The 24,875-nt window shown below is 36.3% G+C and overlaps 1 protein-coding gene across 4 annotated transcripts in view; it reads right to left on the reverse strand.

Annotated features, from left to right (window-relative positions):
• Window positions 1–24,875, reverse strand: part of Cdh12 (cadherin 12) — a 1,315,861-nt gene that overhangs the window by 839,225 nt on the left and 451,761 nt on the right. For all 4 annotated transcript variants that reach the window (XM_060380426.1, XM_060380423.1, XM_060380425.1 and 1 more), the window contains exon 2: window positions 19,439–19,534. The gene's annotated coding sequence lies outside the window, so the exon portion shown is untranslated. The remainder of the gene's footprint in view (window positions 1–19,438; window positions 19,535–24,875) is intronic.

Genomic DNA, 24,875 nt, shown 5'->3' on the forward strand with positions numbered 1-24,875 from the left:
CTGTTCCTGCAGCTGAGACCACATATATACAATTCCTATGAAAACCCTTATACTTCCCTTTGTTTCTCCTGGTGTGAGATCAGACCCCACATTTCCTCCAATTGATGCTGTTCTATTTGATAAAAATTCTGTCTCTAAGAAACTGTGAATGCATGTCCTCTATTGTGACAATCTGTGTCTTCACCTCTACTTCTGCCATCTGATATGTTTAAATCCTAGATACTCATAATATCCTGATATATGTCAAGTCATACCTCAAATTATTCTTCAATATTTTTTAACTTGTTTTGAGAAGTTTAAGAAAGGGGTTTAAATTATATTTTCATTTAATCTGATAGGTAAAATCTTAATTGCTGAAACAATTATAAATGCTTATTGTATAATTTTAGTCTTAAATATTTCTGTATTTTTTGAAATCACAGAATATTGATGTTTTCACAGTATGTTATTTTATGATCATTACTTACAGAAGAAAATTATACTAGAAATTGAAAGGAGAAACTGGCTGCAATGAAGAGAAATATTGCATTTTGTTTTTATATTCTTACATTTTCCTGTAATGCTTGCTAGTTATTCCAATTTGTTTTATCCTATAAAAAAGATACTCTGTTGTCTAGAATGCAGAAAGCATTTTCTTGTTCCTGAAGTGATCACAATTAAGATACAAAATAATGTGAACTCATACAACAAGATACTAGTCAGAGAACAAAGCAAAGAAAAAAGAATTGATAAATAATAATAATTAATAATTGATAATAATAATGAAGAAGAAAATTCCATTGTGAGAATCAATCAACTGATTTATTAATTTTGGTATTTCCTTGAGCAGCAGTCATTAAAAATCGGCAGATGAGCAGAATTAGAATGTTTGTCTTTACATATGTGTGCGCGCGCACACACACACACACACACACACACACAAGAAAAAAAATCATGTTAAATAAACCTAATGCAACTACTGGATTCTGTTCTCATTATTTCTTATTCAGCTGCTGAATATAGGTAAATGTAGATAGGATAATACGAGAACTTAGCACTCTCATTCGGAGACAGGTATGTACAAATACAGACTGCTTAATTTTGTTTTCTTCCTCTTGTAAAACCCTAGATTCCACTTAAACATGTAAGTGATTGTTACATGTTACAGAAGTCCATGCAGATGGTGCATTAACTCATTAGGTATGGCATATTTCCTAAGGTCAGTTGGAGTATGCATAAAAGTTTGCTTGCTGATTCAATAGCCTAGAATTCCATGATAGAGGCATCTAAATTGCGCATTTCTTTTGGAAGCTGAAGTAGCAAAGATCTGTCCTGAACCCCTTTACTCTGTTGGCAGGTGACTGCTTTCCTGCAGTGTCATCATGTTTCACCCATTTGTGTCTACATCAATTTTTCTTTTCTCATTAGACATGGGTCACATAATATTGGATTTGGTTTAACAGTAAATACCTCATTTATTTTAATACTTACTTGAAAACTTTATCTCTAGTCATGTTCTGAGATTATGGGTTGTAGTATGCTAACTTAATTTATATATATATATATATATATATATATATATATATATTTCAGCTATAGCGGCACAATAAAATTGGGTGACTAGTGAAAGTCTTTACTATAGGTGTCATGACCAATCCTTGCAGGAGCAGAGATAGAAATGTCATGTAGAATATTTTTCTTCCAAAAGTGAAGTGACAACGCATGCAAAAGAAATATCAGGAGCAGTGTCCACTACATCTTATTTTCCTTTCTAAGAATGTTTATTGACAAATGACATGCAGCATCTGCAACTCACTCACACTGAATGATATTTTATTGGCTAACGAACTCCACTTTTCATTCATTTACCAGATACTCTTTTTTAATTAATTAATTTTGTATTAATTACAATTTATTCACTTTGTATCCCAGCTGTAGTCACCTCCCTTGTTGTCCCTTCATAATCCCACCCTTCCTCCTATGTCCCTCCCCCAGTCCATTGATAAGGGAGGTCCTCCTTCCCTTCCATCTGATCCTAGCCTAGTAGGTCTCATCAGGACTGGCTACATTATCTTCCTCTGTGGCTGCTCCCCACTTGGCAGGAAGGGGGGATGGTGGTAATCAAAGAGCCAACCACTGAGTTAGTGTCAGAGACAGCCCCTGTTCCCCTTACTAAGGACTCCACTTGGACATTGAGCTAGCATAGACTACATCTGTGCAGGGGTTCCAGGTTATCTCCTTGCATGGTCCTTGGTTGGAGTGTCAGTTTCAGAAAAGACCACTGTTCCCATTTTTTAAATTCTGTTGCTCTCCTTGTGGAGTTGCTGTCCACTCCAGATCTTTCACCTCCCCCTTCTTACATAATCCCTTCACTCTGCCCAAAGTTTGGCTATGAGTCTCAGCATCTACCATATATTCTTGTATTAACTTTATCAAAATAGTTTTCATTCTCTAAAATGAGTTTCAATGGCTAGCTCTGTCTAGATAGTTTCTATATCCTTGTTTTACACTTAAAATTTTCTTCTATTTTCCTAAGAAATCAACACTCATTTTTTTCTTTATAATCATGTCATTTACCTGTTCAATATGGTCTTAAAGAATCACTAATCACATGAAAGATTGAGGTTCCTTGTCATGGATGACATGCAGTACTACATTAATGACACGATGCTGCATTTGAACTTCATACTCCTGCTTTTCAACAACTCCAGATACTGTGATGTCCTGTCTTTATTTTCAGGTTTACCAAGTGTTATGCCTCTAGAGCTCATCTACTGGTTCTTAGTCACTCTTGTTAATTCTCTAGGCATTGGATCTCATCCAATTTCTTGTTAATTATTCATCATATTTCAAATGACTTCTGTAGAAAAAATAATAATCCAGTAACACTGATGCTCTGATTACATTCAAAGACCTTCCGTGTCTGTGTGATACAGCTTTAATGCAGACATATCCTTAGCACATACCGTTAATCCCAAACAATGAAGGTAAAGTTGGTTTGTACGTGATGTCAAATTGAGGGGCAGAAAAAGTGAAAAATATGAGAAAGATATGATAGAACGAGTTCAAGATATGCAAACTCTCATGAGAACAGACAGGAAAGAGAAGCTAATTAAGAGCAGTACAGAGACGCGGGTAGTGGAGTTTGTTGCCGTTCAGTGGAGTCCAGTTGCATTTGGGCAGTTCCATTGTGATTAAGGAGCCAGTGCAGTCAGTGCAGTTTAGTTCTTGGAGTTCAGGGACAGTTTTTCAAAGCAGAGCAAATCACACAGAAACTGAGAGAAGCCAGTTTAAATCAGTTAGCTTGGAGACGAGTTTGAGCCAGAACACTGGAGCCCAGAAAGAACTAGAAAGGATGACTTTATTCAGCAGTAAGTCTCAGAAGCTAAAATCATTCTAGGCCTAGGTTATCAGGTAGAAGCTGGAAGATGAAACCATCATGGTCTGGGTTTTCAGAAGATTGTACACTGGTTAGAAGCTTCCAGGCCAAGTCTAGGGATAGTTAGATAGAAATTCTCTTGGCTCAGCCCAAGCTGTGTATTCATTTGGCTTAGGTACTTCTCTCATTTCATCTCTTCCTCTAAGTAAATAAAAACATTTTCAAGTAATGGTGTCTGTTCACAGCACAGAACAGCGACTGAGACACCAATTTACTGATGATCACAGGTATAAGCCTGTATTATGAGATGGACCTTTGTATTTGATGTAACACGTTTTGGATTAGATGCAATCTACCTTACTTATTAGACAGACAGTAATAGTTTTAAATTTAACATTTAGCTGTTCCTGAATAAATACACATTGTGACAAACAGAACATTTAGGAAAGCATTATAACATTACAGATTACACAGGTGGCATGTGATAAACCCACTCCATTAAAAGCGTGAAGTATAAGTATGCCCAGAGGTATCTGTGTAGAAGAGGACTAAATGAAAAAGAGGTCAGGGAAAAAGAAATATACTGGACTTAGAATGGGCCATTGGAACAATTAACAGAAAATATTAGCTTGAGATAAAGTTATTCAGACTTGAGATAAATCCATAATTTAATATGATAACATAAAAAGAAATAAATACACATCAAATAATCAAGAAACAAATAAATATGATGGTTAAGAGATATCTGGAAAAGATTTGGAGATGAAAGACATAAATAGGATAGAAAGACATTGTACATGTCTGAAAGGGGATGCTAGATGATAAAAGAAATCATTACAATGCAGGGAGGAAGGTAGGTCTGAACCAGAGTGAGCATTGAAAATCCCTACAGCTTGAGAAAGTGGTGCCTGAGAAAGTTTTGTAAGTTAAAGGTTTTCATTATCTTAAATGTCAGAGAATTGGTTTGAAATGAAAATAACAAAATGATAGTTACTATTTTTGTAATGTACATAAGTTCAAGTTAAATATTTCACTAGAACTTACCTATAGATTTCTGCAAACTCAAGATAGGAGTGATAGGACTGAAAAAAATTAGTGCTGTGAGACAATGCTTGCTTTCTTTAAGAATATCTTTATCACTTTGAAAGAAACTGGAGTGGTATGTGCCAAAAGATCACAGCAGACTCTCTTGTACTGTTGAAGGAATACGAGCTACAAGAAGGAAGCTTCCCTTCTGCACAAATGAAGAAATGGTTCTCCTCTATTTTACTGCTTTTGACAGATCCACGGCTTGAATAGAATATGCTTTCTTTCTAGTTTCAGTTGCATAGGAAGCAGACATCCCTTGAGGCAAGAGAATAGATTTCTAAGAACATGAAAAGAAACAGAATGAATATGATACTTAAAGAAAAACTTTCTCCATCTGTCTCCGGTATATATATGTGTGTATATATATATATATATATATATATATATATATATATATATGAGAATACCTCTCTTCACAGAAATATCCTTATAAGTGATAAGTAAAACTCTGTATCAGTTTTCATAGTTAGCTATTCAAGTGTGGAAGATTAATAGTTAGAACTGAGAAAATGACCATACTTTCAAATGAGAATGAGAATTTAATTAGTAGGAAAGGTAGCAAAATGTGTTTTGGAGAATAAGGTATTACATCCAAGAATCTTATATCTGCCCAGTTTAAGTAACATCTTCAATAAAGGAGTGGTGACTTTAATGAACTATGAATGTGAAAATACATTGCAACTTTAGACATGCACACATATATATCATTTAAACACAGTAAAATATGTCAGGAAACTCATAACTTCAGACATTATCTTAATAGAATGATGAAGCAGCCATTAAGATGACACAAACTTAAATTCCACTAAGGATATAGTGGAACCAATGGAAAAAAAAACTATAACATGAATAATAAAATCCTAAATGCATGAAATTTGAATTAGTTGATTAGATGTTTAGGAAAATCGTCAGATCCTCAGAACTTGGAAAGTATTCCAATGTTTACAGTCCCAGAGGAAAACACAGAAAAAAAATCTCTAACATACATGTATATATATATATATATATATATACATATATATATGTTAGAGATTCTATATGTATATGCATATATAACATAAAAAAGTATGTAAGCTTCTTTATCAAATGCTCTAATACATATTTAAAAAAATAGATGTATATGGTTTGAAGCTATTGCTAAGTGCTTCATAGCATATATTGTCCTTGCTGAGAACCTGAGTTTGCACAGAAGCACCCATAGGAATGGCTCAAAACTACCTGTCACTTTATCTCCAGAAGATCCATAATACTCTTCTCCTATCCATGCGCATTGCACGCACATGCACAAACATGCAGGCACATATAATCTAAATGTAGAAAAGACTAGCTTGTTTAACTCTTAAAATAATCCTATAGGATTACTGTTCTGCAGTAATTCTATAGGACACACACTGCAGACACACACTGTTCTGCGTTATGAATGAAGGAAGAGTGGTAAGGTATGAGCCCCATGTCTTAATACTGATAACTGTCTAAATGGAAAGAGAATATAGGTAACTAGCAAAAACCTGTGCTTAGATTCAGTGATCCAAGGAAAACCCCTGATTGCTGCAATTTGCACAATACAGCTTCTTAACTCCTCTAGTAGAATACACTGACATTAAGAATAAATTGAAGTCCTAGCCAGAGCAATAAGACAACTAAAGGAGATCAAGGGGATACAAATCGGAAAGGAAGAGGTCAAAGTGTCACTATTTGCAGATTATATGATAGTATACATGAGCGACCCCAAAAATTCAACCAGAGAACTCCTTCAGCTGATAAACACCTTAAGCAAAGTGGCAGGATACAAAATCAACTCAAAAAAATCAGAAGCCCTCCTATATACCAAAGACAAAAAGGCTGAGAAAGAAATTAGGGAAACAAGACCCTTCACAATAGCCACTAATAACATAAAGTACCTTGGTGTGACTCTAACCAAGCAAGTGAAAGACCTGTTTGAGAAAAACTTTAAGTCTCTGAAGAAAGAAATCAAAGAAGATATCAAAAGATGGAAAGATCTCCCGTGCTCATGGATTGGTAGGATTAACATTGTGAAAATGGCCATCCTGCCAAAAGCAATCTACAGATTCAATGCAATTCCCATCAAAATACCAACTCAATTCTTTACAGACCTTGAAAAAAAGATTCTCAGCTTCATATGGAGAAACAAAAAACCCAGAATCTCCAAAACGATCCTGTACAACAACAGATCATCTGGAGGTATCTCCATCCCTGATCTCAAGCTGTACTACAGGGCAACAGTAATAAAAACTGCATGGTATTGGCATAGAAACAGAAAGGAGGATCAATGGAACCGCATAGAAGACCCAGAAATAAATCCACACACCTATGAATACTCGATATTCGACAAAGAAGCCAATTCCATTCAATGGAAAAAAGACAGCATCTTCAACAAATGGTGCTGGACCAACTGGATGTCTACATGCAGAAAAATGAAAATAGATCCATATTTATCACCCTGCACAAAACTAAAGTCAAAGTGGATCAAGGACCTCAACATAAAACCAGATACCCTAAATCAATTGGAAAAAATAGTGGGGAACAACCTAGAACTCATTGGCACAGGAGACAACTTCCTGAAGAGAACACCAACAGCACAGGCTCTAAGAGCAACAATCAATAAATGGGACCTCATGAAACTGAAAAGTTTCTGTAAAGCAAAGGATTCCGACATCAAAACAAAACAACTGCCTACAGATTGGGAAAGAATCTTCACTAACCCTTTATCTGACAGAGGACTAATATCCAGTATATACAAAGAACTAAAGAAGCTGAAAAGCAGCAAACCAAATAATCCAATTAAAAAATGGGGAACAGAGCTAAACAGAGAATTCTCGACAGAGGAATATCGAATGGCAGAAAAACACTTAAAGAAATGCTCATCCTCATTAGCCATCAGGGAAATGCAAATCAAAACGACCCTGAGATATCACCTTACACCCATCAGAATGGCCAAGATGAAAAACTCAAGCGACAACACATGCTGGAGAGGTTGTGGAGAAAGGGGAACCCTCCTCCACTGCTGGTGGGAATGTAAACTGGTACAACCACTCTGGAAAGCTATCTGGTGCTTTCTAAGACAATTAGGAATAGTGCTTCCTCCAGATCCAGCTATACCACTGCTAAGTCTATACCCAAAGTTCGTTCAAGTACACAAAAGGGATACTTGTTTAGCCATGTTTATAGCAGCTTTATTTGTAATAGCCAGAACCTGGAAACAACCCAGATGTCCATCAACGGAGGAATGGGTACAGAAATTGTGGCATTTTTACACAATGGAATACTACTCAGAAATCAAAAAGGAGGAAATCATGAAATTTGCAGGCAAGTGGTGGGATCTAGAAAAGATCATTCTGAGTGAAATATCCCAGAAGGAGAAAGACAAACACGGGATATACTCACTTATATAGACCTATAAGATATGATAAACATAATGAAATCTATACACCTAAAAAAGATAATCAATTGAGTGGACATGGGGTGATGATCAATCCTCCTTTAGAAAGACAGATGGGATGGGCATTGAATGAATGACAGGATTCTACTGAGCACATCTGAAAGACTCTAACTAGCAGTGTTTTCAAAGCAAAGACTCATGACCAAACCTTTGGCAGAGTACAGGGAATCATAAGAAAGAAGGGGAGTTAGTCTGATGGGGAAAGGATAGGAGCTCCACAAGGACCAAATATATCTGGGCACAGGGTCTTTTCTGAGACTGACATTCAACCAAGGACCATGTATGGATATAACCTAGAACCTCCACTCAGATGTAGCCTATGGTAGCTCAGTAACCAATTGGTTTCCCAAAGTGAGGGGAACAGGGACTATTTCTAACAGGAACTCAATGACTGGCTCTTTGGTCTCCCCACCCCCGAAGGGAGGAGCAGTCCTGTTAGGCCACAGAGGAGGGCTTTGCAGCCAGTCCTGAAGATACCTGATAAAACAGGATCAGATGAATGGGGAGGAGGTCCCCCCTATCAGTGGACTTGGAAAGGGGCACGGTGGAGATGAGGGAGGGAGGGAGGGACTGGGAGGGAACTAGGGATCAGGACACGGCTGGGATACAGAGTTAATAAAATGTAACTGATAAAAAAATAATAATAAAATAAAAAAATAAAAAAAGAATAAATTACTGATTCACTAACAGTAACTACAGATGTCTTTGGTTTTTTGAGACATTCCTATGGGTGCAAAGCGTTAGAGATACAGCTGTTCCCACAGAATTCCATGGAAAGCACAAGATAACAGCCATCACATATAAGCAGAAGATATGGTATATACCCATGCCCACCCAGTGCTTGCTGCTTTGTTCTCTGTGATCAGATCATAGCATTGTTCTTGGGCCTCGGGCTGTTCTGCCACTTTCCCAGGTGTGATATCTTTTTTTTTAATTTTTTATTAATTACACTTTATTCATTTTGTATCCCCCCATAAGCCCCTCCCTTCTCCCCTCCCAATCCCACCCTCCCTCCCCTTTCTGCATGCATGCCCCTCCCCAAGTCCACTGATAGGGGAGGTTCTCCTCTCCTTTCTGATCTTAGTTTATCAGTTCTCATCAAAAATGGCTGCATTGTCCTGTACTGTGGCCTGGTAAGGCTGTTCCCCCCTCAGGGGGAGGTGATCAAAGAGCAGGCAAATCAGATTATGTCAGAGGCAGTCCCTCTTCCCATTACTATGTAACCCACTTGGACTCTGAACTGCCCTGGGCTACATCTGTGCAGGGGATCTAGGTTATCTCCATGAATAGTCCTTGGTTGGAGTATGACACACACGGTATATTCTCACTCATATAGACATACAACATAGGACAAACCCACTAAAATCTGTGAATCTAAAGAAACTAAACAAGAGAGAGGATCCTAACTAAAATGCTCAATCCCCATCCTGAAAGTAAAAGAGGATGGACATCAGAAGAAGAAGAAAACAGGAAACAACCTAGGAACCTGCTACAGAGGGCCTCTGAAAGCCTCTGCCCTGCAGACTATCAAAGCAGGTGTGAGATCTTAAATCATGTTCCTGAGTCCTTGAGCTTCTTCTTTATATGCAAAATGAGTGCAATATTAACAAAGCCTATCTCCCACCAGCCTTATGAGGAATTGCTTAATGAAGTAATACCTGTAAAGCTGACAATAATGTGTGACATATATAAAATATTGTTTGTTAAGTAAATGAATTGAGATCAATTAAATATAATTTATATACCAGGAAGAATTCACCCTTTAATTGTATATGACTATGACTAAATGCCTAGTCAAAGCTTTTTCTTATATGTTTAAAGACAAAAGTAGATTTTATACTCTCAGTTTTCAAGAAAAACCAAAACCTCAGAGCCCTCCTTCTGTTGATCCTAAGATTACCTTGTATCAGTCCTGCTTTTTGTCATTACTCTTGTCCTACTTTACAGCTAGTTTCACTTCTCACCTGCCAGGTCAGGACTCCCTTAAGAGAAATTTGCTACTCTACCTCTGTTTCACTATAATGTAATTAACAGCAGTTAAATGATTCTGGAAAAACAGAGTCCATTTAGCAATTTCCACCATTAGTCCAAAAAAGCAACCCCCTGATATTCTAGTGACAAGTCTATTGTCCATGAGGCCCCATCACTTCCATTGTCTTCTATTATCTCCTAAACTCAGCACTCTGAACTGCCTGCTGGCCAGTGTGTGTATGAAATGTGTCATAAGCTGATGGCTCAAACTTCACATTTCTCGCTAGAATTTGTACGCTGATAGGTTTACCTTCCTACCTTTCCTTTTTGAATTAAGGAAATTGACCACTAGGTTGACCTGTAATTAAGCTCATGGGGCATTTCTTTATTGATGATTGATGTTGGATGACTGTGGGATGCACTGTCATTGATCTGTGTATGTATAAGGAAGCAAACAGATCAAGGCAATAAATAGGAATTCTTCCTGGTCTCCGCTTCAGTTCCTACTTTCAGATCCTACCTCACTTGAACTCCTTTCTTAGCTTCCCTCAACTATAGATTAAGATTAAGGATATGTGGGCCAAATAAATCTTTCCCTTCCCAAATTGCCTTTGGTCATGTCGTTTTATCATGGCAAAAGAAAGCAAATGAGATTCCCTTGAAACAATTTCAAAGTGACTTTATTGGGAGTTTAATATCTAAACATGTTTTCTTTTTTTAAAATTTGTTGTCTCACAGTAATATTTTATTATCATTTTAAATTATTATTCATTACAATTTATTTACTTTGTATCCTGGCTGTAGCCTCCTCCCTGATCTCCTCCCAGTCCCACCCTCCTCTCTTTCCCCACTATGTCTTTTCCTTAGTTCACTGATAGGGTAGGTTCTCCTCCCATACTATCTAACTCTGGCCTATCTGGTCTCATCAGGACTGTCTGGACCCTCTTTCTCTGTGGCCTAATAAGGCCACCCCATCAGGAGGTGTTGATCAAAGAGCAGGCAACTGAGTTCATGTCAAAGACAAGCCCTTCTCCCCTTATTAGGAAACCCACTTGGACACTGAGCTGCCATGGGCTACGTCTGAGCAAGGGTCTATGTCCTCTCTGTGCATGGTCCTTCTTTGGTTCATCAGTCTCTGCAGGCCCCTCATGGACCCAGAATTTTGGCCCTTTTGGTTTTTTGTGGAGCTCCTGTCCCCTCCAGATCTTTCTATCTCCCACTTCTTCTATAAGATTCCCTGTACTCTGCCCAAGTTTGGCTATGAGTCTCAGAGGCCCTCTGTGGAAGGCTCCTGTGCTGTTCCTTGTCTAATCCCACTTCAGATTATCTACCCTGTTTTTCCAATCTGAATGAGGATTAAGCTAAACATATTTTCAGAGTTAGAAAACTACCATACTACTTTCCATTCCTTCTGGAGTTACAAGACTTTCCTGGCAGTACAGACACATGCTTTTGAAAGGAAATATCTATAACTTTTAATCTACAGAATATTTTTATTGCCGACTATGTCATTTTTATTTATTTTCTTGTTTATTTTTGAGACTGTATTTTAATTATGTTTATCACTCTCCTCTCTGTGAGCCCTCTCATATACCCCTTCCCACTCTTCTCCACATTGGCCTCTTGTTTCATCAGTTGTTGTTACATGCACAAATTTATTTGTAGATACATATATATATTTCTTACTATAATTTTTCTATATGCTGTAGCATGTGCATTGAAGTGATTAATAATCTTTAATAAATCATTGATGACTCAGAATTACCTACAGCATAGTTAATATAAAAACTACAATAAAAATACGGTTAGGTAAATCAATTTATTTGTCTGATATTAACTAGACATTCTCATGAATGTGGATGATTCCTAAAGAATACAGGAAATACTAAGTAGATATCCAGGAGCGTACAGTATTTGCTTGTATGTAACTAAATTCACTAAGGAATTCAATGTATAAAGGAACTTTTTAAAAATGACATTAATGTTATGGAGGTTCCTGAGTTGAGTTGGCGGAGATTTAAAAGTGGCTGTAGTCAAGATATCTTGTATGCTTTTGTGAAATTTTCAAAGATTGAAAGACATAAAACCGATATAGAAAAAAAGTGATGATAAATACATTTAAATACAGATTATCGCTGATATACTTTTGTTTTCAACTGTTAATTTATATTGACGGATGATAATATTACAAATAAATGAGGTATAATATAAAGTTTTTCTATATGCATTGTAACATGGCTAAGTAAAGTCAATTCTGATTATTTATGGAGACAAATGTTTTGCCCTTTTAAAAGGCAGTTTGTTATTTCCAAGATTTTGGAACCCCGTATTTACAATTAAATGACAGGTATAACTAGGAAGTCAAGTCATTTTATTTATTCTTATTCCAATTATCAACAACAAATTAAATATTTCCCTTAGTATCCCGCCTTGCCTTATTCTGCCCTTACTTCTCTGGAATGGTTATTGATAAACACATTCTTATTAAAAAACAGATAAATTCACAAATATATACAAGGCCAGCAGCATAACTTTATGAACTTTGATCAGTCTAAGAATGCTTAATCATCATTCCACAGAAAGAGCAGCGGCAAAAATGTATGAAGAACTTGAGGTTAACCTTCTCTCCTTCAAATGGATAGTTACTGGCCCCAGCATGGGAGATGTAATAGTTGAATATGCTATCCAGAGTACAGATGTCACCCAAACGACCATGTCTGTTATCAAAGAAAGGGCAAGGTGACATTTTGACAGCAAGATCAAGGCATTTTAAAATATAAACATGAAATCACCTCATATGTAATTGTCAGTCAGGATCATTTACCTCTAACTATAATAGATAAGTTTTGGCATACGGAATCATGGTCAAAGGACATTTGGTATTAAACAAGAAAGAGTGAAATAAAATTTCCTCATATACTGCCAAATAGTTTCAAAATTTTCATTCAATAGTAATCATGCTATTTTTCTGGCCCATCATTGTACTTTTATATAATTAGTTAGTTCAATTTTATCATGAACTTGTTTTAAAAAGATAGCAGAAACATTCATAAAATATTATTTTTTAAACTTTTGTATTTGACTGTAGTTTCTACCTTCAGAAGAAAATAAAACTTTCCCATCATGTAGATTTGTTCATTTGTATCCAAAGACATTTGATTAGAATAATTTTTCAAATATAAACAATTAGTAACAGATCATTTATTTACTAAATGTTATAGGCAAGGACCAGCTGCCTGAACCACTTTCCCTAGGGTACTCTTCGGTTAGAATTTCCTGATGAAATTTCACTACTTAAAAATATGCAGTTGTCTAAACACAAGGATCTGAGGACTATTTTTTAAGGTCATTTTCTATACACTGTCCAAGAAGAAATGCATTTGATCTAAGGGATTTATTAACATTTCTCTATGGTTTACTATTGCCCAGCAATGTGCTTTATTTCTTATACAATTTAATTTAGTGTGTAGGAGGTCTCTTTTTAATCAATTTTAAAATCATGTTCTGCTGACTTGCAAATCAGGAGGTCAATGTTAATTGAGAGAATACTTAACAACTTTGACACCTTCTCTCCCTGCACAAAAAGTGGTCCTCTGTGTGTTGTGATACTTGGCTTTTCCATATTGCATTACAGGGTTAAGAAGATGAATGCTCATTGCTTTTAATCCTCACCATGATTTATGAGCCTCTTGATATCCTTTCCCTAGAGCAGCTACAACTGTGTGGTTGTTCTTCCTGCTGCTTAAATTACACAGACATCTGCAAAGTAAATTATGGATTGTTGTTCCATAGACCATAACCGAATATTCTCTTCATCTCGCCTGCAGTATTTTTTTATTAGAACAAAGAATCACTATGTGTTCACTGCTTATGTACTGAGGGAATGCTAGCTAACCAGAGTGATACACTATGTCCTGAATGTGAGTTGCTATATAATATCAAAGCTACATAACATATGACCAGGACAATTTTAAGGATAGAAGAATAACAAAAACTACATTTTTATTTCTGTCTCTTATCTTTATTGAAAAGATAGTACACCAAGTCTTACAGAAGAGGATGACACTTAAAATTAATTGAAAATATGTTCCATGGAATAAAACCCATGCAAATGACCCTTGATTTGACAAAGCGAATATTTTAATGATAAACTGTGCCCTATGACACTTAAAATTAAAAACAAGAAATAGATGAAAATGAAAATATGTGGAAAGTGGATGAACATAGTCAGAATTTCTTTCTGCTGATATTTCTTATAGTGAACTTGTGTTAACACTTCTAGATATTTGTAGTCACGATGAGGAATAGGAGCATCTTTCTTTTGTGTAGGAAACCAGGCAAAAGCCAGGCTGAAATAACCAATTGAATCTGTATTTCTTTTTCTTTTCTGTACTTGTTAATCTATGTGGATGATGAGTCATAACTCCCAATGACAAGTCTATTGTGAAATCCTAATAGGCACATCTAAAGTTATTAACCTTTGACAATCCCTCAAATGAGAAATTTTCCTCCATTTATTTTCTTCAGATCTGCTAATTACAAGTCAAAGAAAATCCTGTCTGGGGAAATTCTACTACCAATTTATTAGTTGATTTCTACATATTTCTTATAGAGTGCAGTTACTATTAAGTTTCTGTGAATCATTTCTGAGCCAAGTTGTCAAGGTTTTGTGAAAAATGAAATCAGAGACATCCTCCCCACTCCCGTCAAGCAAGGCTGCTGCTTGCTCTGTCTCCATCAGCATGAGTGTTTCACCTCATCATCAGTTCAGAACTGGTGTTTCTTGAGGGTCAGGACCTGCCACTCAAACCAATACTCTGAAGACTTCTGTTTTCCTCTCTCTAAAGACAGTTCTTATCTGTGTTGATTTTGGTGTCTGTCAATAGCTCCTTTTGAAAACTTAACTCTTTCTCAACTTTGTCTCCTCATCATTAAAATAAAAAAATATAGCTAACCTTAATACTGAATAATATTATTCAGTTAAAGTCTCCTAAAATATAAATATGCCTTCTGAAAAATAAATGTTTTAACCATCAACCAAATGAAAGCAATTTTCTTTAAAATGTATAAAGGGTGTACAGAAACAAAATTAAACTTGTACTTTCAAAATATTAGAAACTGATATAAAACAACAATATTGTCAAACTATTATCATAGTACATTACTCAACCATAAATTTGTATCAAAAATCCTTTGGGGATTTTTCTCTATGTTTAAAAAGAATCATCAAAACCAAGATATTGTCTTCCATATTAGAGAAGACCAAAACCTAAGTGTGTTTTTAGATTCTTTTTGCTGCTCTTGTCATTTTATCTTCCAAATTTATCTGACACTTTTTATTATATTGAATATTCACTTGATTGCTTAATGATCTAAATGGGTTAAAGTTTATCAGTTCCTTTTTCCCTATTTTTTAGGATCTGCAATAAATAGAGTTACCTATAAGATGACAATGCATATGGCTGAGACCTCCTAAGAAAAATCATTTGTTTTTATAAAATGTTAAAGAAGTTAACATTTCTCTTGTTCAATAATGATTATAAGAGATTATTGAAACTAAATAAACCTAGGATGTTTTCTATTTAAAATTAAAATAACAAAATACATTTTTATTAAAGTGACAATCTTACACACCTACAGCTTTAGTATTGTTAGACATTATTTCACTATTTTATTTGAGGTAGGTATCTTTCAGTTCTACTTTCATAGGTCAGTTTTATGGAAGTATTAAGAAGAAACAATGTGAAAATATTCTCTTAGAATATCTAAAAAGGTGTGAATGTACTTTCCTTAATAAGAATTGAACATCTTGATTATCTTAGCCCAGGTCCTCTCTCTTTATCTTCTTTAGGTATACAGAATTTAGTATGTTTATCCTATCTTATAGGTCCATTATCCACTTATAAGTGAGTATATACTGTGTGTGTCTTTCTGCTCCTGGGATACCTCACTCAGGATGATCTTTTCTAGATCCCACCATTTGCCTGCCAATTTCATGATTTCCTTGTTTTTTAATTGCTGAGTAGTATCCCATTATGTAAATGTTCCACATGATCTGTATCCATTCCTCCATAGACAGACATCTGGGTTGTTTCCAGGTTTTGGCTACTATGAAAAAAGCTGCTATGAGCATGGTTGAGCAAATGCCCTTGTTGTGTACTTGAGCATCTTTTGGATATATGCCTAAGAGTGGTATAGCTGGATCTTGAGGAAGCACTATTTCTACTTGTCTGAGAAGCACCAGTTTGATTTTCAAAGTGGTTGTACAAGTTTACCCTCACTTAGAAAGACAAATGAGATGAACATTGGAAGTAGGAGAAAACAGTAAGAAGATAGTAGCCTACCGCAGAGGGCCTTTCATACTCTGCTAGGTAGAGAGTATGCTGAGACTCATAATCAACATTGGGCAGAGTGCAGGGAATCATAAGAAAGAAGGGGGAGTTAGTATGACCTGGAGAGAACAGGAGCTCCACAAATCCAATATATCAGGGCACAGGCATCTTTTATGAGACTGTTTCTCCAAGCAAGGACCATGTATGGATATAACCTAGAACCCCTGCTCGGATATAGCCCATGGTAGTTCAGGATTAAAGTGAGTACCCTAGTAAGAGGAATAGGGACTAATTCTGACATGAACTTAGTGGCTGGCTTTTTGACACCCCCCCCCAAAGGGAGGAGCAGCCTTGGTAGGCCACAGAGGAGGACATTGCAGCCAGTCCTGAAGATACCTAGTAAGCTAGGGTCATATGGAATGGAAGCAGGTCCTCCCCCATCAGTGGACTTGGAAGGGACAGGGAGGGTGAGATTGTAAAGAATGAGGGAGGGGGCTCCAACTGGGATACAAAGTAAATAACCTGTGATTAATATAAAAAAATAAAAATTAAAAGAGAGAATTGAGCATCTTAATTTAAGTTTGTCTTTCTTTTTTCTGTTTTTTTTTTTCAATGCAGTTTATTCAGGAACCTTGAACAATCATCTGACCCTGGGGAAAGCCAGCCCACAGCTTAAATAGCCTCTGGGTAGCCAACCCCAACGTGCCACGTGGGCAATGCAGATAGGTCCACATACACAGAAGCAAGCCAGATCCTCAGCCTTAGCCAAATATGGAATTGTTTGTGACAGAGCATTCACCAGAAACCAGCTCCATCTTTAAGGAGTGGCATTACGCAGCTCTCTACAGTTCCCCCTTTATGTTTTAGACCCATCAGGCAAGAGTAGAGGTCTGTTTTCTTTTTTTTTTCTTCAAATTATTCTATACGAAAGAATTATCAACTTCTTTTTGGTCTTTGTTATAAAATCAGTATGAACACTGAAAGAAATACAGGACCCTTGAGATGACTGAGTTTCTCTTCTTTCATTTGAAGATTTGGATGTGTTAAAGACTTTTAAAGATTTAAAGAAAAAGATATATTGATATTTTTTATTGAGTATGTGCATGATGATCAATTATTAAAAAAAAAAACTTGCCTCGATCTGTGAGGCCTTGGGTTTGATCTTCATCACTACAGATAAATATTAGTAATTCTCTTTGTAGGCAATTGAGTTCATTGCTGTCCTTTGATCACCTCTCCCTGGTGAGGTGGCCTCATTCAGTCTTGATGAAACCTGGTAGGCAATGGTCAGATAGTAGGTAAGGAGGACCTCCTCTCTCAGTGGACTAGGAGGAGGACATAGGGGAGGGTGGGAAGGGAGGGAGAGTGGGACCAGGAAAAAAATGGGGTGTGTGTGCCGTAAACCAGGATACAAAGTGAATAAATTGTAAATAATAGTAACAATAAAGAAAATATAAAAAATATTGTTATTTTGAATGGTTTAGTATTAACAAGTTCATATTTATATCATATAAAATATCTAGTTTGAAAAAAATTATGAGTTTTTAAGAAGGCAATTTGCCAATGAAACGTACTAAGTTAGAGATGTCTATTGATTGCATGCGGGTTGATGCCCCAGGTCCCGCCTCTGAGAAAAAGGTATAGGACGGGTCTGATGCTCTTTGGGTGGATGACACCTAAATGAACATCTGTACAAAGTCCCAATTTATTTCTAATATCAGAGATCAGACCTCTACTCTTGCCTGATGCGTCTAAAACAAAAAGGGGGAACTGTAGAGAGCTGCGGAATGCTATGCCTTAAAGATGGAGCTGGTTTCCGCCTTCCACCTTCCCGATGGTGAGTGCTCTCTGTCACGAACAACTCCATATTTGGCTAAGGCTGAGGATCTGGCTTGCTTCCATGTATGTGGACCTATCTGCATTGCCCCCGTGGCACGCCTGGGTTGGCTACCCAGAGGCTATTTAAGCTGTGGGCTGGCTTTCCCCGGGGTCCTAGGATTGTTCAAGGTTCCTGAATAAACTGCATTGAAAAAAAAAAAAAAAGAGAGATGTCTATTGATTTTATTTTATGTATAATATATAATGAAAATCTTATTTGAAAGTGTCATGTTTAAAATTTAAGAATGGTCTTTTTAAGAATCCATATTTTACAGTGTCATGATAAACTACTTTCTAAGTAGAAATTTTAAATATTGATCACAATTACTAATGGGAAATAAATAAAAAATGGGACAGAGATCCACACTTGAGATATAAAATGATTGGCTTCTCTTCAAACTTTATATCATTTGAAAATTCTATCTTATTATTTTCTAATTTTTACTCAAGATGATAGTTGAAATTACTTGATAGTATTAAAGAATTAGGTTGAAGTCCACTATGTTTTGAGTAAGTTAATCTCACAAAAGGCACACTCAGTTTTATAATTTATACCTGGAATATCTTTCCAAATATCACAGCAAGATGCATAAAGACACATGAGTGTAATGACTTGAACACTTTACCTCTTTAACCTTTTCTTTCTGAGCTTCTTCAGTAATGGTTAATTTTACTTTGTCATTGATCAAGAATAGAGAATATCATGGCTGTTTTGACTATATCCTAAGAATAGATTTTACCATTACCAGATGGAAAGTGTCACAGAAGCACTGTAATTACTGTGTCCATGAAGGTTAACTAAGTGTTTAAATATCAGGGTGCAGATCCCAACCATATACACAGAATAGCAGCTTAGAGTTGACATCAAAAAGAAGCGATTGGACCTGGATGAGCCATAATAAGTTTAATAAAGATGAGAAAGTGTGTTGCTTTTTCTCTCTACATGTAAAGCTTCATCTGATATTTACCATCAAAATGAGATACATGTGACTGAGCACAAATGATGTCACCATTGTGAGAGCACATAAAAAGTACCATAAAACAGATAGTAGAAAAATAACATCCATTATCTATGAGAAAGAAAAACACTAGGTTTTCTCAAATTTATATATTAATTTAAAAGTTCTGAAGAAAACACAATACAGAAATAAAATACATAGACTCCTTGCAAAAGGAAATGATCACTTATGTTTTATGATTTTATGATCTAGAAGAACCTTATACAAATATGAAAATTTAATATTCCAATTTATGAGGAAATGCATTTTTCAGGTTTTATATGGAATTTATAATTTGAAGTATTTATTTTGAGCTCGAAAGTGCACACTATTTACAAGATCTCTCACCTACCTTTAACAAGGTTACCATCCTCTCAGTACCTCAGACTTCTGTTGAGTTCCAGCTTGATTCCAATCTCCAGTACAATGGACCAGTCAGGTAACTAAGCTAGAAGACAGGTACATACAAAATATGAATGTCCACTATATTTGAACAAGTATGTGCTTGTAAATTCTAATTAATTAAAACTTGTCAAGATGGGAAGTTCACAGGATCCCAAAATACAATTTATTATTTCATTTATGTAAGAATTTATTATCACATTAGCACCTCTTTAAAATTTATTTACTTTTGTATTAATTATAGTTTATTCACTTTGTATCTCAACTGTAGCCCCCTCTCTTATCCCCTACCAATCCCACCTTCCATCCCTCATCTCCTCCCATGCCCCTCTCCAAGTCCACTGATAGGAGAGGTCCTCTTCCCCTTCCATCTGACCCTAGCATATCAGGTATCATCAGGACTTGCTGCATTGTCTTCCTCTGTGGCCTGGTAAAGCTGCTGTCCCCTCAGGAGCAAGTGATCAAAGAGCCAGCCACAGACTTCATGTCAGAGACACTCCCTGTTCCTCTTATTAGGGAAAAACCACTTGAACACTGAGCTGCCAAGGGCTACATTTGAGCAGGGATTCTAGGTTATCTCCATGCATGGTCCTTAGCTGGAGTATCAGTCTCAGAAAAGACACCTTTACCCACCCTCTTTGGTTTTGTTGCTCTCCTTGTGGAGCTCCTACCCCTCCAGGTCTTTCTATCTCCCCCTTCTTTCATAAAATTCCCTGCACTCTGCCCAAAGTTTGGCTATGAGTTTTAGCATCGGCTTTTATACCCTGCTGGGTAGTCTTCCAAAGACCCTCTGTGATGGGCTCCTGTCCTGTTCCTTATTTCCTCCCTCTTCCAATGTCCATCCAGTTTGCCTTTCTGAGTGAGGATTGATCACCCTACCCAGGGTCCTACTTCTTGCTTAACTTTTTTAGGTGTACATATTTTAGTATTTTTATCCTATATTATATGTCTAAAATCTACTTCTAAGTGAGTATATAACATGTGTCTTTCCACTTCTGAGATATCTCACTCAGGATGATCTTTTCTAGTTCCCACCATTTGGCTGCAATTTCATGATCTCCTTGTTTTTAATTGCTGAGTAATATTCCATTGTGCAAATGCACCACAATTTCTGTATCCATTACTCAACTGAGGGAATTCTGGGTTGCTTCCAGCTACTGGCTATTATGAATAAAGCTTCTACAAACATGGTAGGGTACACTAAACACTGTTTCTGATAGATTGCTTTGAGGCTGTAAAAAACAAACACTGATTCATGCTTTTCCCAACTTTATTTTTTCATACCTGGGTACTGCACTGTTTATAGCTGTTATATGCCTTCAGCTTCCTGTTGGGGGGTGTAGGTTTTCAGACTTTCCCTGTTTATCATAAAAACTTTGAAAACAAATGTTCACACACATGCAGTGTAGAACATGGGACTCAGCTGAGATTTAGCTCCAGTATATCTCATCATTGGACTAGGAATAGATGTTCAAGGAGCAAGATCTAGAAGTTAGAATCATACCCACTTCTTGATAGCAAGGAAACTTATCAAAATAGATTATACTTTGATTTAATTATTTATCTTTTTATCACACAGTTCTTAACTTTGAAGTTATTTAAGTTCTGCCTTTGTATTATACCTTGCTTTAAGTTCAGACACAAGAACATTCCAACATCTAGAGAGATTAAGATCTCCATGTTCACTGAAGAAATACTGAACTAAAGGTTTATTATTTTTTATAGGAGTTAATCATCTTTTCTTACCCTTTTATTCTTTGCCTGACCATTAATCAAGTCATATACTTAATAATGATTTATGTTCAGTAGGGGAAACTGAGGTATATTTATCCAATATTCTTTGTTATAATTTGCATTGAGTAGTTTGTAGCACAAATGATTTCATCTTTGACCTTTGTGAACTCTTTCATTTACACTTGACTTTGAAATACCATATTGGTTTGTCCATTGTGCATTCTTATGGTGAATTTCATGCCTGTAGTAGTTTGAATGAGAAATATCCTTCATAGGTTTGGGTATGTCTCCATTTGTTGTCACTCTTTGAGGAGGTTTAGGAGGTGTAAACTTGCTGGTGGAAGTATGACACTTTTGACAAGCTTTGAGAATTGATAGTCTTACTCCACTTTCAAGTTGTTGTTCAGTAGTTTTCATTGAAGATGTGAGTCCTCTGATTCTGTTCTGAATGGCATGCCTGCTTATTGTCTTGCCTTCCTAAAATGATTGACTCTTATTCTGGTGCTATAAGCCCAATAAACTCTTCCTCATATAAGTTGGCTTTGTCATGATATTTTACCATAGCCCCAGAAAAGTAACTAATAGAAGGCCAGTGAGGAAACTTGTCTCAAAAAAGTTGATTCATATGGATGATAATGGGTCACATTTTCTTACTTTTCATGCATACCTGTGCTTGCTTGCGTGTGCGCGCATACAAACACACACACACACACACACACACACACACACACATTTTGCTCTTTTTTTGTAAGGAATATATACAATGAGTCAGATTCATTTAAAGGTAGGAAACATTAAGGGGTGACAATAAATTGTATTCTAGGTATCTATGCTTACACTTACACAATAAATTGTTCTAAGCATTAATCCAAGAAATCTGTCCTGATAAAGAATAGTAGTGAAGGCAGAGACTCAGGGATGGCCAAAATAAAGAAGATAACTAATGACTGTTGGCTCAGTTCTAAACAAGTCATTTACCCTTGTCATTACACCGCTGTCTCTGAGTCTCAGGGAACATCGCCAAACATTGAAATGGAAGTATATAAAAGCCATAAAAGAAGGTGAAGGGCTATGAAATCCCATTATCCAGTATCCTCACAACTGTTACATTCATTAGCTCACATAATTATAGATACCTATACCAGCTCTACAGAAGATCAGTCCCATTCAGCAGCCACTGGAGAGGGGTGAAATTAGAGGATTTTCTCTTTTACAGCTGAACTTTCTGAATTTCATACCTACTACAGAACATACCAGGCCACAGTTGATAGCTCCAAACTCATAACCATGCAGTTGGCCCTGCTTAAACTCAATGAGGGAAAAAAAAAGAGACATGTAAATGAGAAATGATTTGTAGAGAGGAGGGGGAATGGAAAGTGTTCATAGGAAGTGGGGAGAAGGTGGACATTGAGGTGGGCAGTACACATGTGAGCATGTGTGAAATAGGCTAAGAAAATTTATTTTCAAAATGTGTATGTTGGATTGTGTGGATATCTCTGTGAATAATGCAGATAAAATACAAACAAAAACCAAGTAGATATTGTACTCTGAAAAGGGGAGTTAATATTTTAGAAAGCACATGTAGCTATATGTACATTCGTATGTAACTGATAAATGTAATACAATGAGATATCTTGTAGTTGGACATAAGTAGATTAAAACAATAACATTTTGTTTTATTATAGGTATAAAGAGGCATGCAGAACTTGGTTTGAAATATTTATTACGTTAAATGTAGTTATTTATCAAACAATTTTTAAATCTACTCTGTAGATGTTTTCAGCTGCATTGAAGTCATCTGGGAACAAGCAATCAATCTCATGCACTTTCTGGCTTCCATTTTTTTTCCCTGAGAAAATTGTTTATAAATGATAGTACTTTATCTTGGCAGGAGGTGAGTGAGAAAAATGAGATAGTGTCTTTCATTCCTAACATGAGGGGATGTTGTATTAGCATCCCTAATAAGCTTCTGGTAATTTATACCTCACAGGAAGAAAAATTCATATGGGATGTGTTTTATATCCAGTGTCAGTTTGAATTTTGAATTTTAGCTATGTTTGATTAAATAAGAAATTTTTATTTATAGATATAAATATTTTATTACAATATTATTGAATGTTATTTTCTTGGTAATATATTAGTTGCATTTTAAAACCATGTATTTAATATTTTTAGCCTTTTGCTTAAGATTATGACTACACATGTACATTTGTTAATCTTTTAGTAATTCTATGTTCAGTCTGTGATTGTTAACATTTATTTAAATGTAATTGCTAAAAATAAGTAAGAGAAACACAGATATTTTGAAGCTTTTTTAAAACCAGGGCTAAAGCAAGTTCTGTGAACATGTAATGTTTATCTCCAATCAATCTTCAATTTATGTTATATAAAATGGTAAACTGACGGAGATTTTCAAGAGTAAATGTAAATGTTAACTTTGTAATGGTAATATCTGAGAATTAGTCTCTGTTCACTTAACAGTATTGATTATGTAAATGAACTTAAAATAAACATATTCTAAATATATTCATCTATGCCAACAATATAGCCTATTATAGTGATTCCTGTTGTGGACCTTTTGGTTTATCATATGTAAATATGTTTTTGTTATAATCCCAATTGTGAGATTTTAATTTGTTCCCAGCTGATTATTGCATTGTGTGGTGGCATGGTCTTTGCCAGCTGGAAATAATTGAATTCTGAGGACCTCGAGGGCTTAGAGGAAGAAAGCATTGTTGTTGGAGGAGGACTGCTTGCTGTGCTTCCTGACTGCTGGTTACCTGGACAACTGGATATCCTAAGGACAGACATTGGTATTGCCCCTAAAGGACTGTTTAGGCCTGACCCAGGAGGAAGAAGGAGAGAGGGCTGAATCCCTTTTCCTCCTCCAACTTTTTTTCCTGCCTGAGGTTGGGGATTTGGAATGGGAGGTATAAACTTTAAGGAACTCCTGTAGCAGCTTTATTTGTAATAGCCAGGAGCTGGAAACAACCCAGATGTCCCTCAACTGAAGAATGGATACAGAAATTGTGGTACATCTAAACAATGAAATATTATTTAGCAATGAAAAACAAGGAAATCATGAAACTTGCAGGTAAATGGTGGGAACTAAAAGGTATCATCCTAAGTGAGCTATCCCAGAAGCAAAAAGACAAGACGCACACAGTATATACTCACTCATATAGACATATAGGATAAACCTACTAAAAATCTGTACACCTAAAGAAACTAATCAAGAGGGAGGGCTCTTGCTAAAATGTTCAATCCCCATCCAGAAAGGCAAAGAGGATGGACTTCAGAAGGAGAAAACAGGAAACAAGTTAAGAGCCTGCCACAGAGGGCCTCTGAAAGGCTCTGCCCTGCAGACTATCAAAGCAGATGCTGAGACTTATGACCAACTGTTGGTCAGAGTGCAAGGAATCTTATGAAAGAAGTGGGAAATAGGAAGATCTGGAGAGGACAGGAACTCCACAAGGAGAGCAATGGAACCAAAAATTTGAACACAGGGGTCTTTCCAGAGATTCATACTCCAACCAAGTACCATGCTTGGAGATAACCTAGAACCCCTGCACAGATGTAGCCCATGGCAGTTCAGTGTCCAAGTGGGTTCCACAGTAATGAGAACAGGGACTGCCTCTGACATGAACTGACTG

Source organism: Meriones unguiculatus, chromosome 3, assembly GCF_030254825.1.
Source record: "Meriones unguiculatus strain TT.TT164.6M chromosome 3, Bangor_MerUng_6.1, whole genome shotgun sequence".
Taxonomy (NCBI): Eukaryota; Metazoa; Chordata; class Mammalia; order Rodentia; family Muridae; genus Meriones; species Meriones unguiculatus.